Here is a 15,421-nt window from a genome sequence, read left to right as displayed (position 1 = left end):
CAAAACTATTTCCCAAGCTGCAGTCTCATATTGTCAGGTGACTCGCATGTAATACCTGGTAATGTCTACCTAAAACCTCAACATCAACATATTCCAATCTGAATCTATTATATTTCCTAACCAGATATTACTATTTCCTTCCCTCTTTCTACTAGTGACAGTATCATCTTTTTCCTGGACCACACTTAAAAACTCTGACCCATTCTTAGTTCCATTATGTTATGGTTTATTATTTCTTTAAATAACTACAGTAAATGTACCTTTCCTTTCTTTCTGTTTTTGTGCTAAGTTAACGGCATTCATTAGATCTTTCCAGAGTTTAACTATAAATTTGCTGCAGCGTTTTCATCCCACAGTTCAGCATGCAAAGTGATAATCAACTATCATGTATTCAATCAATGTATTTTGGTTATTCTATTAAGTCTTAGAAAGCGTGGACAGTGTTCTCACTCTTTATTACACAGGGCTCTTGTTCTGATTTTTCCACTCTTATATCTAAAGTTCAAAAACCACTAAAAATGTTTTCCTCGTACTTTTTACCCCTCACTACGTGGTTTGGTAGCATCACAATGGCATGAAGTTAAGCACTCATGTTAATTGACAGTCATCCTACCTGACTAATTAGCAAATATTTAGCTAAGTACTAATGTTGGAATGTGGTAGACTGTATGAAGATAGGAACATTGAAATAGAACTCAATGAATGATTTCAGGATTATCAATAAAGAAAGGTGAGTTGTATCAGGTTTATTGGAATTAATGTAGTGGAGAGTAGAGCTGGTTCATGAGTATGCAACATGCATAGTCTCACAAGGCCTCACATTCAGGAAGGTCCCATGCTTTGTTTAATGCTTGCTGTGGCCGTCTTAAAACCCATGACAATTTTTGTATAAGAGTCCCCATGTTTCATTTTTCACTCTTGATCCAATTGTACAACCGGTCCTGCTATCAATGGCAAGAAAAGTATCAAGGCTAATGCCAGGATTTTGTGTAGACCATTGTGTGTGTGTGTGTGTGTGTGTGTGTGTGTGTGTGTGTGTGTGTGTATGCTTAATCAACTCCATTCTCCCACCTCATCTCAAACAAGGTGTTATTAAAAGTAACTTCTTAATATGTGAAAAACTTTGTCTCTATAAAGATACTAGAGGCCCAATGCATGAAATTCGTGCAAGAGTAGGCCTTCCTTTCTCCGGCTGCCGTCACCGGCTTCCCCCTGGCACCGGGACCCAGACTTCCCTCTGGCTGCTGGCAGGCACCTGGGACTTGGGCTTCCTTTGCAGCTCCAGCTTTGTCCAGAAGGTCATCAGGAAGGACACCTGGAAGGATGTCTGGTCTAATTAGCATATTATGCTATTATTATTATAGATAGAATTTATAGTGTTGCATTGCATTTTAGTATTTTGTTTATTCATATCTTAAAGCTAGAGAATCTGCCTTACTTTTCTTTTTATTCCTCAATGGAAACTTTATCAGTGTTTTCAATATAGTGCTATGTATTTTCTGAATACATCTATTCATGCACACATGCATACTAAAACATTACATATACATATAAACATATATAAAGTTGTAAAAATGTATAAAGTTAAAGCATATATATATATATATATATACACACAATATTTTTTGCTAAATATGAAAAAAGTGTAGAAACTTTTGTTCAACTTAATTTTCTAAATGTCTTCCATTGAGCATTAAAACAATTTAAGTTCTGTTGTATTTCTCAATTAGCAAGAACATGTTAGGGAAATGAATATGGACAGAAAATTAGGAGAGAAAAACAAGGACACAGTCAATAAATATTTCAGTAATCACATGAATAGAAATTAAAATGAGATATTAATTTTCAGCTATTGAATAAGCAAATTGAAAAATATCCTCTTGCTCAGGAGCAGTGAGGGGTCAATTCATCTTTTCTCTAATGGCGTTGAGGAGCAATAGGGTTATCATGTGTTTTGAAAAATGTTCATATATTTTGCTTAGTAATTCCGCTTCCAACAGTCTATCCAAATGCAATAGTGATTCAGGAAAAGATTTATAAACAGATGTTCATACAAGCATTATTTATATCAAAATCTTACACACATCATTAATGTGTAGTGCGGGGAGAAAGATTAAATAAAATATATTACATATATGTTATACATTTTTTTCTTTATTTAGATTTGAAAACATTGCATAGCCTCCTGAATTTCCAGGGTCAAATTCAGCATGAGATGTCATCTACAGAGGGAATTTGCTGAGTCTGTCTCTCAGAGAACTATCAGAGTCTAGCATTACATTTTTATCTTCCTAGTTTCTATAGCCTGACCAGCATCAATCGTATGTTGGATGCTTCTCTGTCACCAGTGAAAATGATCCTTATAACTCTTCCAGGGTAACATAAGAGGGGACTCAGGATCAGAAGTGTCCAAGCTTTCAGTTTCAGCGATTACCTCTGTAATAAATTCTGCTGACTGATACATTGTTCAGTTTTCTGAAGTCATCTTTGACATAAAGAGAAAAGCACAAAACAAAACCAAAAACCACCTGCCTACTGCCTGGCTTTCCCCAAGCAGCATGCTCTGCCTGCGTTGGCTCACTTACTTCCTTCTTTTGAACCTGCAAACACAGAGACACACTAAGTGGATGACAGCTTCACCTTTGAGTGGCTAGAGGAAGTTGGCGTGGTTTCAGAATAGCAAACTTCAGAAGTCGTTTAAAACCAGTGTACATTGCATCATTGGTTTTGTGGAGAATCTAGAGCCCCTTAATCTCAGTACAGTCTCATAGATACAAAATCCCCTTTGGTGGATGGATTCTTTTTCTAGAAATGGGTTGTATTGCTTGGTGATGCTGACAAATCCCTCTGCGTGTCATCCAAGTAAGGAGCACGTTGCCTGTTGAGTTCATTGTGACTGTCCGCTGGACGTGCTTACAGGGACAGTCCCCAAGAAGGCCAGCAGAAACACATTTTGCTTTCAAGTTTGTCCCTAGGATGCTCATTGCTGGTGTCTCAGCAAAAGCTTCAGGTTTATTTTATTTCATTTCATTCAACTAGAGGAAGCCAAATAAACAGTCTTCTCTAGAAAATGCCATAATGTGAAGTTTTAAAATTAAATTACATGACCACTGATAGATCAAAAGTTCTTCTTTATATCCTTTTCCCCCCTCATAACTTATCCTTCCTTTGAATTCCCAGGGTTTCATCAACACCGAAAGATTCAAAATTATTTCTTTTCAATCACCAAAAATGAATAAGAACTTATTCCTGGATACTATGCAAGGAAAATCTCATTTAAATCAGAAGGTCATGAGGGAGAATATAAAAAATATAATACAACATTGGCTCATTATTCTGATGCTATTGTTTCTGCTTTGCTTTTCGTTGAGACTTTAGATTTTTGGAGACTTCCAAATTCTAATTGACTTCTAACAACTTGTTTAGGAGTAACTACGCATTTAACTGCGCAATTCCTTCACACTTAAAAAACACACAACCTAAAAGCAATCCAGTAAAGTGCTTCTTTCATTGTGTCTGTTGGTTTGTTTAATCATACCAAAACCCCAAACCAATTAAATCCCTCCACATTTTGCATCATTCAAGCTAAATAAAGGTAGTCAAATATAGCCCCATTGTATCCAAAACATTCCCTCCTAGGCCCTTTAAGGGTTTTTTTTTTTTTGAAATAGACATACGTTTTGACTCAGGTTGCTGAGGGTCCTGTCCTCTCGATCTCTTTGACTTTTCTTGAGGCAGGTGAAGAGAAGAGGGAAGGATGATTAGAAATAAACTAACGTTTATTAAGTTTGCTACAGCTGCACCGATTTTTGTTATTAATCACAGAAACCTTCTTAAGTGAGGATTACCTCCTCGATTTTAAAGAGAAGCCTCCTGAGGCTCAGAGAAGTGACACAGCTTACATGGGTTCAGGGAAAGGGAAGTCCCAGTGAGGATTCGCATCCATGTCTCCTGGCCTAAGAGAACTTGTCCCCTCTTGCATAGCACCAGACCTGTTAAGCGTCAATCTTCCTGCTCCTTTGAACCTCTGGACATGAGCATTTTTAGTACCAACTCACCAGAGCGCATAATGCTGCTCTCTCACTGGTTGCAATGACTTAGGGTCCCACATAATTCTAAATATATCTGCCAGTGATCCCTGCAATAGCCATCCCATTGGCATTAACTCCTACACATGTTTACAACACTGCTTTAAACGGGGCTGCGCCACGATGCAGTTAATGAGCGAATGGGGGGTGACTTTGTGTTGGGAGAAAGTGCTGAAGTTATTTCAACTGTTCACATCAATTTTGAATACAGCCACTCAGTCCCGGAATCCCTGTTTCCAAAGCTATGTACAGTACAGATTGTTTTAGTTTATTCTGGAGTCGTAAGAGGGAGAGATGTGTATATGTTACAATTTTCCTGGCACAAGCCAAGATGGGTAGGAGAGGCACTGCAGTTCCTATTCATCTTCACAAATGCAATGCTGACCTGCAAGGCGAAGCCCTATCTCTCAGAAACCCTCCATGCCTTGAGTACTTTGGGGTGAGGCATGAAAGGGCATCCCTCAAGTTCAATCTCACGGCTACCCCCGGACTGTGGATCACTGAGGAATGAGCCGGCAGTTAAATGTTTAGCAGGCTGTGACGACTTCACAGGGAAATAGAAAAAATGTATTACCAGCCTGCCACATCCGTGCCTGCCCTGCCTGCTTTTACTCCGGTCTCCCCCCCCCCCCCCCATGTCTACTCCCACTCCCTTTGACAGTCAAAACCTTTCTGGCTCCCTAGTTCCCCCTCCCTCCCCCGCAGGAAACTGACAGTAAACTGTCACGGAGTCCTGGTCGTCATATTTCAAGAGCCTTGGTACTAAAGAGGATGCTGTGGGTCCAGGGTATTTATTTTATTTTATTTTATTCTTTTGTTATTATTATTGATGGCATTGCTTTCCCCATGACCTTGCTCAAGGGGCTAAAGGGTGTCCGATCTGCATACTATAGAATTTGTGCAGCCGTCAAATATGTACGATGTGGGGGAGAAGGAAAAAAAAAAAAAGAGGCAGTGGGAACGACAGGACCTGAGAGAAGGGAGGAGAGGAAGGAGGAGAGACTGAGAGGAGAGGATCAGGCGGACAGGCTGCGCCAGCCAATCAGAGGCGCGCTCGGAGCTGCAGGAGCCGGAGCCGCGAGCGGCTCGCAGGAGCGGGGAGCCCAGTCCGGGGCTCTCGGAGGACGGAGCTGCCGCCGCTGAGCCGGAGCCCTGGGAAAGTCCCCTCCGCTTCTCGTACATTAAGTTCCTTTGCACCAGTTAGGGCAAGTCCGCCAGGTAAGGCTTCAGTAAATGCCACTTTGCTATGTAGTGACATTAATATTGTACAACGGGGCTGCTGATGCAGTTCTGAGTCAAAAAATATATAGCTGATATATTTGGGGAGATCTTCCTCTGGGATTGGTTTCACAGGATCTGCTGCCAGTGGGAAAGTTGTAGCTGATGTTCCCTAAGCCTTAGCGCTAGCATACATATATATATTTTTTAAATTTTGCTTACCCAGGAATGTTGCTATAGAGCCTATGGAATGAGAGCCTAATAACCCAGCTGGTCTCTGTTTATGTTTGTCTGTGGTGGTGCCCTGCCCCTGAAGAAGTTGGAAGGAGACTCTGCAAGGCACATCTGAATAGTGATGGCATCAGAATCAGCTGTCATGTCTGTCTGTGCAAGTGAGGGAAATCATGGTCAGAATAGAAACGGAGAAGCTGAAATTGAAATTTTGATAGTGCTCTTTAATTATTGCCTTTCCAGTATCCTCTAAAATTACATGCTATCTGAGCACCAGAGCTGCAGCAAAGGAAGGCTCATTTTCTCTTTTCTTTTCATTCTTTTTTGCACAAATCACTTTCATAAATGCTTATTAAAGCTTAAGATGAAACTTTTACTTCTTTTAAAGGGCACTATAAATGATGCATGAAAAGGAACTAGGTAGGCTCCTGTGATCTGTAACATACTTTATATATATTTAGTACATGTACTTATGTATGTTAACTCTGATTCATTCCCTTTTCTTAACTTCCTCAACCTGATTTGTTAGGGTCTGGGAATAACAATTATTTTGTCTTCATTTTAATGTCTTACAAACAAGGTACAATTATGCTCTATGCATGTTTATATGTTGTGTGTGTGTGTGTGTGTGTGTGTGTGTGTGTGTGTGTGTTGTGCGTACAGATGCAGAACTGGGAAAAGCTATCCTATGTAACAGGTGAAAAAATAGAATTTTATTAGCTAGTTATTAAAGTATTACCTTATATTAATACCTACTGTATTTAATGCACTTTTAGGTTAATCAATAGCAAATGCTCCTTGCTATTTCCCTGCTGGAAGTTAAGAAATACTAAAATAAAAATCTTAGCTAAAATTATTATGGTCTTCCGTTTGCTCAGGTGATGGCATCAGTGCTTTCAGCCAAGAGAGACAGATCAGAGAAAGGTTTTATTATGCAGCCACCTCACCCCCCCCCCCCCGCACACACACACACACAAAAAAACAACAACATAAAAAACACACACACCAAAAAACAAAATCTGCAGGCTCTGACTATGTTTTTGGAACCTTTATTTTCCACTCTAGGATCACCCACAGATTTTTCAAAGCAGGGGCCTTTCCTTCTGCAGTAATTGCTCTGCTCTGTTTTAGTGGACTTGTCTCATCAGAGAAGGATTTATTTCTAAATCAAGAGTTTGAAGTACAGACTAGATCTCGTATGAACCTTGCTGTCTGTGAGAGGAGAAAGGAGGGAGAGTTGATACTAGTAGGAATTAGTTCTGTAGTCTTAGCACTCTGGTCCAAGCACCAGTCATCATTTCAGTTTCTTTCAAGCCTCCTGTTATCTATGCAATTTTGGATTCCCTGATTATAAATTAACCTAGTGTAGGGCAAGCCATTTATTCACTTCATTCGATGGGCCTTGGTAATAAGTGTTTTATAAACCACAGTGCTGATGCTTTTTCACAGAGTTAGCCAACTTAAGGGGAGATGGAAACAAATGTATACTCATGGCCAAGTTGGAGCTCCTACACTGACCACAGTGGGAGGTAGAAAATGAGGATTTCCTATTTCAGATTCAACAGAAATGTCCAAATGCAGATAACCCAATAGCAATAAGGGAAATAACAGTAGAATGAAGATAAATGACAAGAAACTCTAGCTTTAAATCTCTTTCCAGTGAATGTTGGATAGAATTAGTTATAGTGGTTGCAAGCTTGGTGAATAGCAACCAATGCTTGAATAAAGGCTATACATTGAGCAAGTTGGAAATTATTATTCCTCCTGATGACCTGTTTCAGATGGTATAGTGGAATCATGAGAATGAATGAGTCATTTAGTCTAAGGTTATAAATTCTTTCTATGAAGGATGCTATATAAAGTAAATATAAAGTGCCTTTTCCATTTGGCTCATATAAATAGCAATCTTACACTTCTTTTTATTTTTATTTTTGTGGTCTATTGAATACAGACCACAGGTTTAAAAGTGTGTGTGTCCCACTTCTCCTGTATGGGACTTGTTGGTGGTTAGAAGAATGCAGTATTCCATATATATTTGCAGCCTGATACAATTGTCCTTTGGAATCTACACAAGCATGTGCACTTCAACAGGTCAAGGATAAAGCATATTTAACTTACTGACCTGGAATAATTTACTTTTCCTGAATGAATACATCAGTTGTAGTGGAGTCCAGTGAAAAGTAAGAGAAAGTGATTGAGAAATTAAAGATAGCAAGTGTGAAACATGTTCTTTTGCTTTTCTTAATAAGGACTTCAAAATCTTTGATTTCATTAATGATATACCTTCCTTATAGTATATAATTAGACATTAGCCATAAAACTGTATTCTATATTAGAGCTGCTAGACTTTGGTACCATTGACATTTTGGGTTGAATAATTCGCATGCTAGGATGACTGTGCTGTGATTTGTAGGATGCCTAGCAGAGTCCTTTTTCTAACTACTAGATAACAATAGCAACACCCCCAAATTGTAGCAACCCCAAATATTTTTAGACATTATTAACTATTCCCCATGGAAGGGGGCAAGATTGTGCCCCTCTTCTATTGGAAACTACTGCTCTAGGACAAAAACAATTTGCATGCAACAAACTGAGTCAGCAACTGACTATATATACAGCTTGGGTGTTCTATGATAATCCTTCTTCTCTTGCTTTGAATGAATTTCAACTTTAAGGTGGTTCATTAGGTCACAAATAAAAAAGTGTGGAAGAGCTTATCTATATATTATTTTCCTGTAAGCTGTGAGACGTGTATATGTATTATCAAATACCATATAGCTTTATATTATAATATATATATATATATATATATATAATATAGTATATTATCATATACTAACTTTTATGGGAACAAAAGGAAATAAAAACTGGGAAAAGGAAAGTGTAGAGATGTTGAGTCTGAAGACAAATTTCACTTGTATTTGTTATTTCAGATGAGTATTATTAATGATAAATGGAAGACACTGAATCTCTCTTCTCTGATTGTTTTAATTTGTTTCTTTTTTTTTAGTATGTATATGTGTAGGGTCTCAGAAGAAATCTTCACTCTGGTTATCCCATGAGCTTGGAATAGTTTATGATGTTCAAAGACTCTAGAAATAAAATATTTTGGTTTCAAAAGCCCAGTTCATAACTGGTAGTGATGTTAAGCATAATGGAATAAAATACCAAGCTTAATGATTTTCAAACATGGCAGAACTTAGATCCTGCCATGGATTACTTGTATCACATGTCACTTGTACATATAAGCCATTTTTCCGCATCTGCAAAAGGAAATAAGAATAGGCATGGGAACCAAATAACAGAAAGTGTTGTAATGGGTTGTAATTTATAAAGATCTATACCAATCACAAATTCAATGTCTTATGTGGCTTATATTATGAGAATTGACTTAACATGATAAATCTTCCATCTATTCTGGGGTAGGGGAGGTAAAATCATCTCCAATAAATGCTAATATTAACTCTTAAATGCTTTTTTCATTGGTGAAGTAATACATCTTCATTTTGAAATAATGTGATTTTAATTATGGATAAACCTCAATTTACTCACATATTTCCCTCCTTTCTCATAGTATGCACATTTATAATTTGTTTAAAATATAGAAATGTAAAATATGGAATGTGCCTTGTAATATACTCTTCAAGAAAAGCCACTATTACCAATTTGGTATATTTTTAAATGATTTTTTAATATGGGCAGCTACATATAAGTCTGAAAAGAATATAGATTTAAAGTAAAAATTGTATAGAGATGTATTCATTCAAATAGTATATGTAAACAAACATATATTTAGATAAAATAAACATAATTTGATATGACGCCCAACTAATTTTATAGCATGTTTACTTTTCCATGTAAACATGGAACTATATCGAGAATTCATGGATATTTAAGAAGAATCCAGTACGCCTTTATGCACAGAACCGATATTGAACTCTGGTTCAGTGTTAGGGACACACTTTTGTTTACAACTTTTTCTGCTCATTAGGTCAGGGAAATTTTAGATTGGACATATAGTTTTATAGATATACTATCATTCATTTAATTAATCTATATATTTTATTATTAAATTAAGAGTAAGAGAAAGCCGACACAAATTAAATAATTTAGAATCTATTATTGCTGACAGTGTTTTGACTTTTAAGTGTGGTATGAGTTCCAGGGAAATAAATGGACAGTGGGGGATGTAGGAGCAGATGCAAGAGGGTCATTTGCTTTAGAGTACCCTGATGTGCCCTGATGTTTCTGTAGATACCAGAAATTCTGATATGCAAACTTCTACATTGATGAGCTACATCAATTTAGGAAACATTTTGGTAAGCTGAGAATAAAATTAACAAAGTATGATCCCTAAATCTATTTGAGTGAAATATATGAATAAAGGACATATTTCACTTATCTGAGCTCTGAAGGACTATGTCTTATTCAGTATTTTACTTGCACTGTGTGGATATGATAGATGAATTGTCAGTAAAATTAATTTGGGTATCACAGTTACCTTCACTGAAAAGAGGAATTGAGCTACCATTTCCATTTCATTTTATCTTTAAGTGACCATAAGTATCTTAAAATAAATATTAATTGTCATTATCTTTAGGCCTTTAGGGCCAACATATGTGACTTACATATAACAATGCACAATGTGATGTGACTGGCAGTTTCACTTAATCCCATTATTTTTGCTCATTATAACTGCTACCAAAAGTTTTAAAAATAAAATATTTCTATTTGGGTTCAACTCACAGTTACCAGTGGGATTTAAATGAAGACAGGATGTCATTGAGCCTATTCAATGATATTTATTAAGTCATCATATGACTAAGAATTTTTGAAACCAATATTGGCATTAGCAAAAGTGTGACAAAACTCTTATTTACAGTTACTCCAGATGGAAATGAAAATTAGTATACCAGGTATGAAAAACAATTTGCAATCCACTGCCAGAGACAGGAAAAGGCAAATTCACTTTCATGCAACTTCTGGGAATGAATCACTAGGAAGTAATCCAAAATATAAAAAATGAAGAAATCCCTCAAAAGTTAAGATTTATTTAAGAATATGAATCAACATAAATAATGATAAATTTATGGAAATTTAGTGTAACATATTAAACTTGATACAGAAATTTATATGTACTGTGATTTCAAAGAATTCCATTTAGTTTGATAATGTGTTGGGACAGGAATGTGTATCCTCCCCAATTTCTCTATATGCACATTATCTGTATATTTTAAATATGTAATTAGTACCTTGTAGCTCTAATGTGCAATATGATGTAAATGAGTCATGAAAATATAAACAAAAATTATTTTAGTGGTATGCAATTTTCATGCTTTATGGAGAGCCTGCTTGTTGGCTGATTCAATTTAACTTAGTAATAGATGAGAAAGCTTTGTGTTATTGATTGTACAGTAAACCAGTGCCAAAAGACTATTCAGTAAGATTTTCAATTCTGGTGATTGAAATTCTACTGTTGGGAAGGGTGAGAATTCCCCCCTTTTACCATTCTTTAGTTCTTACAACTGGGCTAATAAAATTGACATGAGACTGGATTAATGGAGGAAAAAGCAATTTAATGGGTGTGCATGGGAGAAACAATATGATGCTCAGATCATAAAATGTGGCTCAAATAATGATGAAACTAGGCACCTTTTTATATTGTTTAGACAAAGAAACAATAACTTTGTGAAAAATTGATAGTACAAAGAATGTTCTCAGTAGAAAGAAGTCAAAGCAATGTTTGGACTTGAGTAATACAGTGGCAAAGGTTTATTTATACAGGGTTTTTAGACTCTGGATTTTATAACTCTCGTGATAAAGTTGTCTTGATGTTGTATAGGACATAGAGATGGTGGGGGAAAGTGAGGGTAAAGGACACATTTTGTTTTATGTAGGATAGAGCTCCTAGGGCCCATGAAGGGAAATGATTGGGGAGAAGGAAGTATAGCAGTAGATAGGAAGAACTTGGTTTTGTACATTTTTAGATATAGGTGTCCAAGTGGGGATGGAATGGAGTTAGTTGAATACATAAGTGGGGAGTTCAGAGGACAGCTATCTGTTGGATTTAGGAAATCAAGTCATCACACATAGACTGCATTTTAAAGTACAGGGACTGAATGGGAATGAAAAATGAAAAAACAAGAGGGACAGAATCTGCAGCAACCAGACACCTATCAGTTGGGAAAATTAAGACAAAACAGCACAAACAGTTAAGAAGCAGTATCTGGAGAGGAAGCAGGGAACCCCACAAGTGAAGTATCTTGAAAGACAGGGAGCCCTCGCTGGCTTGGCTTAGTGGATAGAGTGTAGTTCTACGGACTGAAGAGTCCCGGGTTCAATTCCAGTCAAGGGCACATGCCAGGATTTCAGGCTCGATCCCCAGTAGGGGGCACACGCAGGAGGCAGCCCATTAATGATTCTCATCATTGATGTTTCATCACTTTCCCTCTCCCTTCTTCTCTGAAATCAATAAAAATATATTAAAAATAAAAGCCCGAGAAGATGGATTTCAAGGAAGACGCTGTTATTGAAATGAAACTTTCAAATAAACATTCTGGACATTTTCATTTTCTGTATAAAAATTTCACTTAATGGTGTTTTTAAAAAATTCACCTTCAAAGGACTTTATTTAGTATAGCTGCTTAGTTTTTTAAGACTTATCTCTCTATTTATAGTTATCATTTTCAAGTCGATATGAGCCTGACATTAGAAGCAACTGGAAAGTTTCTTGATGTCATAAAAGCAAATATTGACACAAAGTTATTGGTATAATTATTATGGATTTTATGCATTAATATAGATCTTATCTGCTAATGTTTTTATTGACTGTATATAAGATTTGATGTTATAATTATTGCTTTTCACTTCTGAAATTAGCAAAAATATATTTTCTTTATTGATAACTCTGAAAATGTTGTTTCTTGCCAACTCAAAATTATACTACAAATAATTGTAATAAAATAAGAGTAGATATGAAAACTTTGCTGTAACCAATATTAAAATTAAGGGACTGTATATTTGACTCCACTGTCCTACAAGTGAACTATGTCCAGCCTTTGAAGTGGGGAGAAAAACATTGAAAACAGATATAAATCTATAGTTTTAGCTGCAGTTATGAGATGACTATGTTGTTGTGAAACTGATTTATAAACACATTTTATTTCAGTGATTCTCACATCAGTTGAAGTGTTCTTTTCATACAAGTATTCTAATACACACACCCTGTTATGCCCAGATTTCAAGATCCCCCAAAGGACATCACTAGGAAGCACCAAGTCCGATGCTAAAGCATAGAGTCTTTATTCAAGCCCGGGGCTTGGTCCCTCTGCCTCCCCTACCGATGCAGCGATAGGGTGCGAGAGAGAGAGCCTCGAGTTCCAAGAGAACAAAGAATTTATAGGGCTTGGGGTCGGGGGGGGGGGTGTGGGGGCACACTCTGACCACTGATTTGGCTGATTCCGGTTGGTTGAGTGAGGGGCGGGGGCTAGTGACGCAAGGGCAGGGTGCAGCTAGGGTCTGGTTACACAAAGACAGGGGGGTGGCTAGCATACTTTTGGCCTTGGGCTAGTTTCCCCCACTTTCCCATTGGCCCAAATAAGGGCAGGCTGAGTAACTGATACATTCTGTGGCTTTTTCTTGGAAGAGGGGTTAAGGACACAACTATCAGTCCTGCTCTGTCCTTTCAACCCATACACAGACACACACACACAGAGAAAAAGAGAGAGAAACCTCTTAATCTAAACAGACAATAATCAATTTTATTAACTAATGCCTTATCAATCAAGCTTCCCTGAAAATATTTATATTCTCTGATATATTAGGAGATGTTACTTCTGAAGCTCAGTTTTATGAAAGGAGTCACAATACTTTGAACAATTTCAATATGTAAGTGCTTTATATGACTATATTGAAAACTAATGGGGTAGGCAAAACAATGGCCCTCAAAGATACCCAAATCCTAATTCCTGGAAGCTGTAAACATGTTATATTCCATGGCAAAGGAGGATTAAGAATGAAGAAGGAATTAAGGTTGCTAATCAGTTGACCTAAACAGGGAGATGGAATATAGGGGCAGGCAGGAGATCAGTGTGAAGACATGTGACAAGAACTCCAACTGACTTTGTGAGATTGGAATATGTATGAAGAGTGTCAAGAACCTCGTGCTTTGGGCAGCCTCTAGCAACTGGAAAAGACATGGAAATGGATTCTGCCCTAAACCTCCAGAGGGAAATGCAGCCATGCTGATACCTTGATTTTAGTCGGTGTGACTCATTTCAGATTCTGACCTGACGCTTGTCGAACTTCTGACCTCAGGAACTGTAAGATAATAACGTTGTAATGTTGGAAGCCACTAAGTTTGTGGTACTGTGTTATAGTAGCAATAGGAAACTAATATAGCTAGCATAAGGAGGTATATTAAGTTCTGTCTTTTTAATAAGCAACACATCATGTGAGTGTTCTGAGAATGAAGATATAACATTTATACCATTAACCTGATGTTATATTATTTGTTATTAAATTGATGAAAAATTTATTCTATAGAACCTGAAGGATGTTTCCTAAAAGAAATTGTAAGTGCCCTCGATGGATAGGTCAGTTGGATAGAGCATTGTCTCAAGGTGGTGGGTTCAGACCACAGACAGGGCACATACAAGAGTCAACTAATGAATGCATCAAAAGTGGAACAAAAAATCAATGTTCCTCTCTCTCTCTCTCTTTCTCTCTATCTATTTTTCTACCTTTTTCACTCTAAAATCAATCAATCAATAAAAAAGAATATAAAGTACATTTTTCCTAATGAAAGAAAATGATGATTCCTACCTAATCTGTACTCTCTTGTCCTCAATAAGTATATTGCACTGTTATTTATGTGATTTTACTGAATTTCTGGTTCCTATGTCCAACTGTGGTTTAAAACATATTGAATTATTTTATACAGCTATTTTAGAAAGATTATTTATATTACAGTACAAATGTTGACACACAAATAAAGTAAAATATAGAATGTACAACATAATAAACAAATAACCCTCTCCTTGTTACATGCTAGCAGTGTAGGACATATTTATTCAAATTTGAACAATTTCATTTTTATAAAAGCAAAGCTAAATACCATAGAACATGCTATAGCTGGCAACGTACAAAAGATATAACCCAGTGTGATTAATAAAGATGGATTTAAAATGAGGATGTAGAAATCTGTGTTCTTTTTGTGATGTAACTACTTTTTAAGTAAGTGCCTGAGATACTGCTTAACCTCAAAATTCTTAAATAGGGAAAAGGTTATTTATTCTCCTAGCTTGAATGGCTTTTTCTCATGTTTAAAGCATACCATTTATGAGAAAAGTGTTGAGCACAATTTAGGTGTATACAAAAAATAAAAGAATGCAGTAAGGCAAATTATCTAGGAATGTTTGGCTGCTTACACTTTTAATTCAATCTTTAAAATGTCCCATGGATATTGTTTGCTCACAACTGGTGACAAAACCCTTTTTTAATATGTGGTCCTAACAGTGGCAGTATATCCTGCCCACCTGCAGATGAGCTAGCCTATGACAGGAGGTAGAACCCAAAATAGTAATGCAGACCAGTCTTCCCCACTCAGGCAGGTCGGTGATGTTAGAGGCACTCGGACAAATTCCCTATCTCGGCTCTTTGTTCTTGGTGAGTGTGGTGGTCTGCTTCCAAAGGCCCAAGTAGTCACCCAGAGGCAGACCAACTATGAGTCACACATTCATCCCTGGTACATGATCAAGGATTATTTTATTTCCTCTTAAGTGCGTGGCTTTTCTGATTTGTTGTATTCATTCCATTAATTTCTTAAGTGGTAGATGTGCAGTATAACAAGCCAAACAATGAGAATAGTCTCTGTTTCTCTTCAA

At 36.9% G+C, this 15,421-nt stretch overlaps 1 protein-coding gene across 1 annotated transcript in view; it reads left to right on the top strand.

Annotated features, from left to right (window-relative positions):
* Positions 1–5,185: 5,185 nt before the first annotated feature.
* CDH18 (cadherin 18) overlaps positions 5,186–15,421 on the top strand; it is a 344,495-nt gene continuing 334,259 nt past the window's right edge. Inside the window, exon 1 of the mRNA XM_036309477.1 lies at positions 5,186–5,306. The gene's annotated coding sequence lies outside the window, so the exon portion shown is untranslated. The remainder of the gene's footprint in view (positions 5,307–15,421) is intronic.

This window comes from Myotis myotis, unplaced genomic scaffold, assembly GCF_014108235.1.
Source record: "Myotis myotis isolate mMyoMyo1 unplaced genomic scaffold, mMyoMyo1.p scaffold_m19_p_5, whole genome shotgun sequence".
In the NCBI taxonomy this organism is placed as follows: domain Eukaryota; kingdom Metazoa; phylum Chordata; class Mammalia; order Chiroptera; family Vespertilionidae; genus Myotis; species Myotis myotis.
The sequence above is the reverse complement of the archived record's forward strand: the minus strand, read 5'-3'. Positions and strand labels throughout refer to the sequence as shown.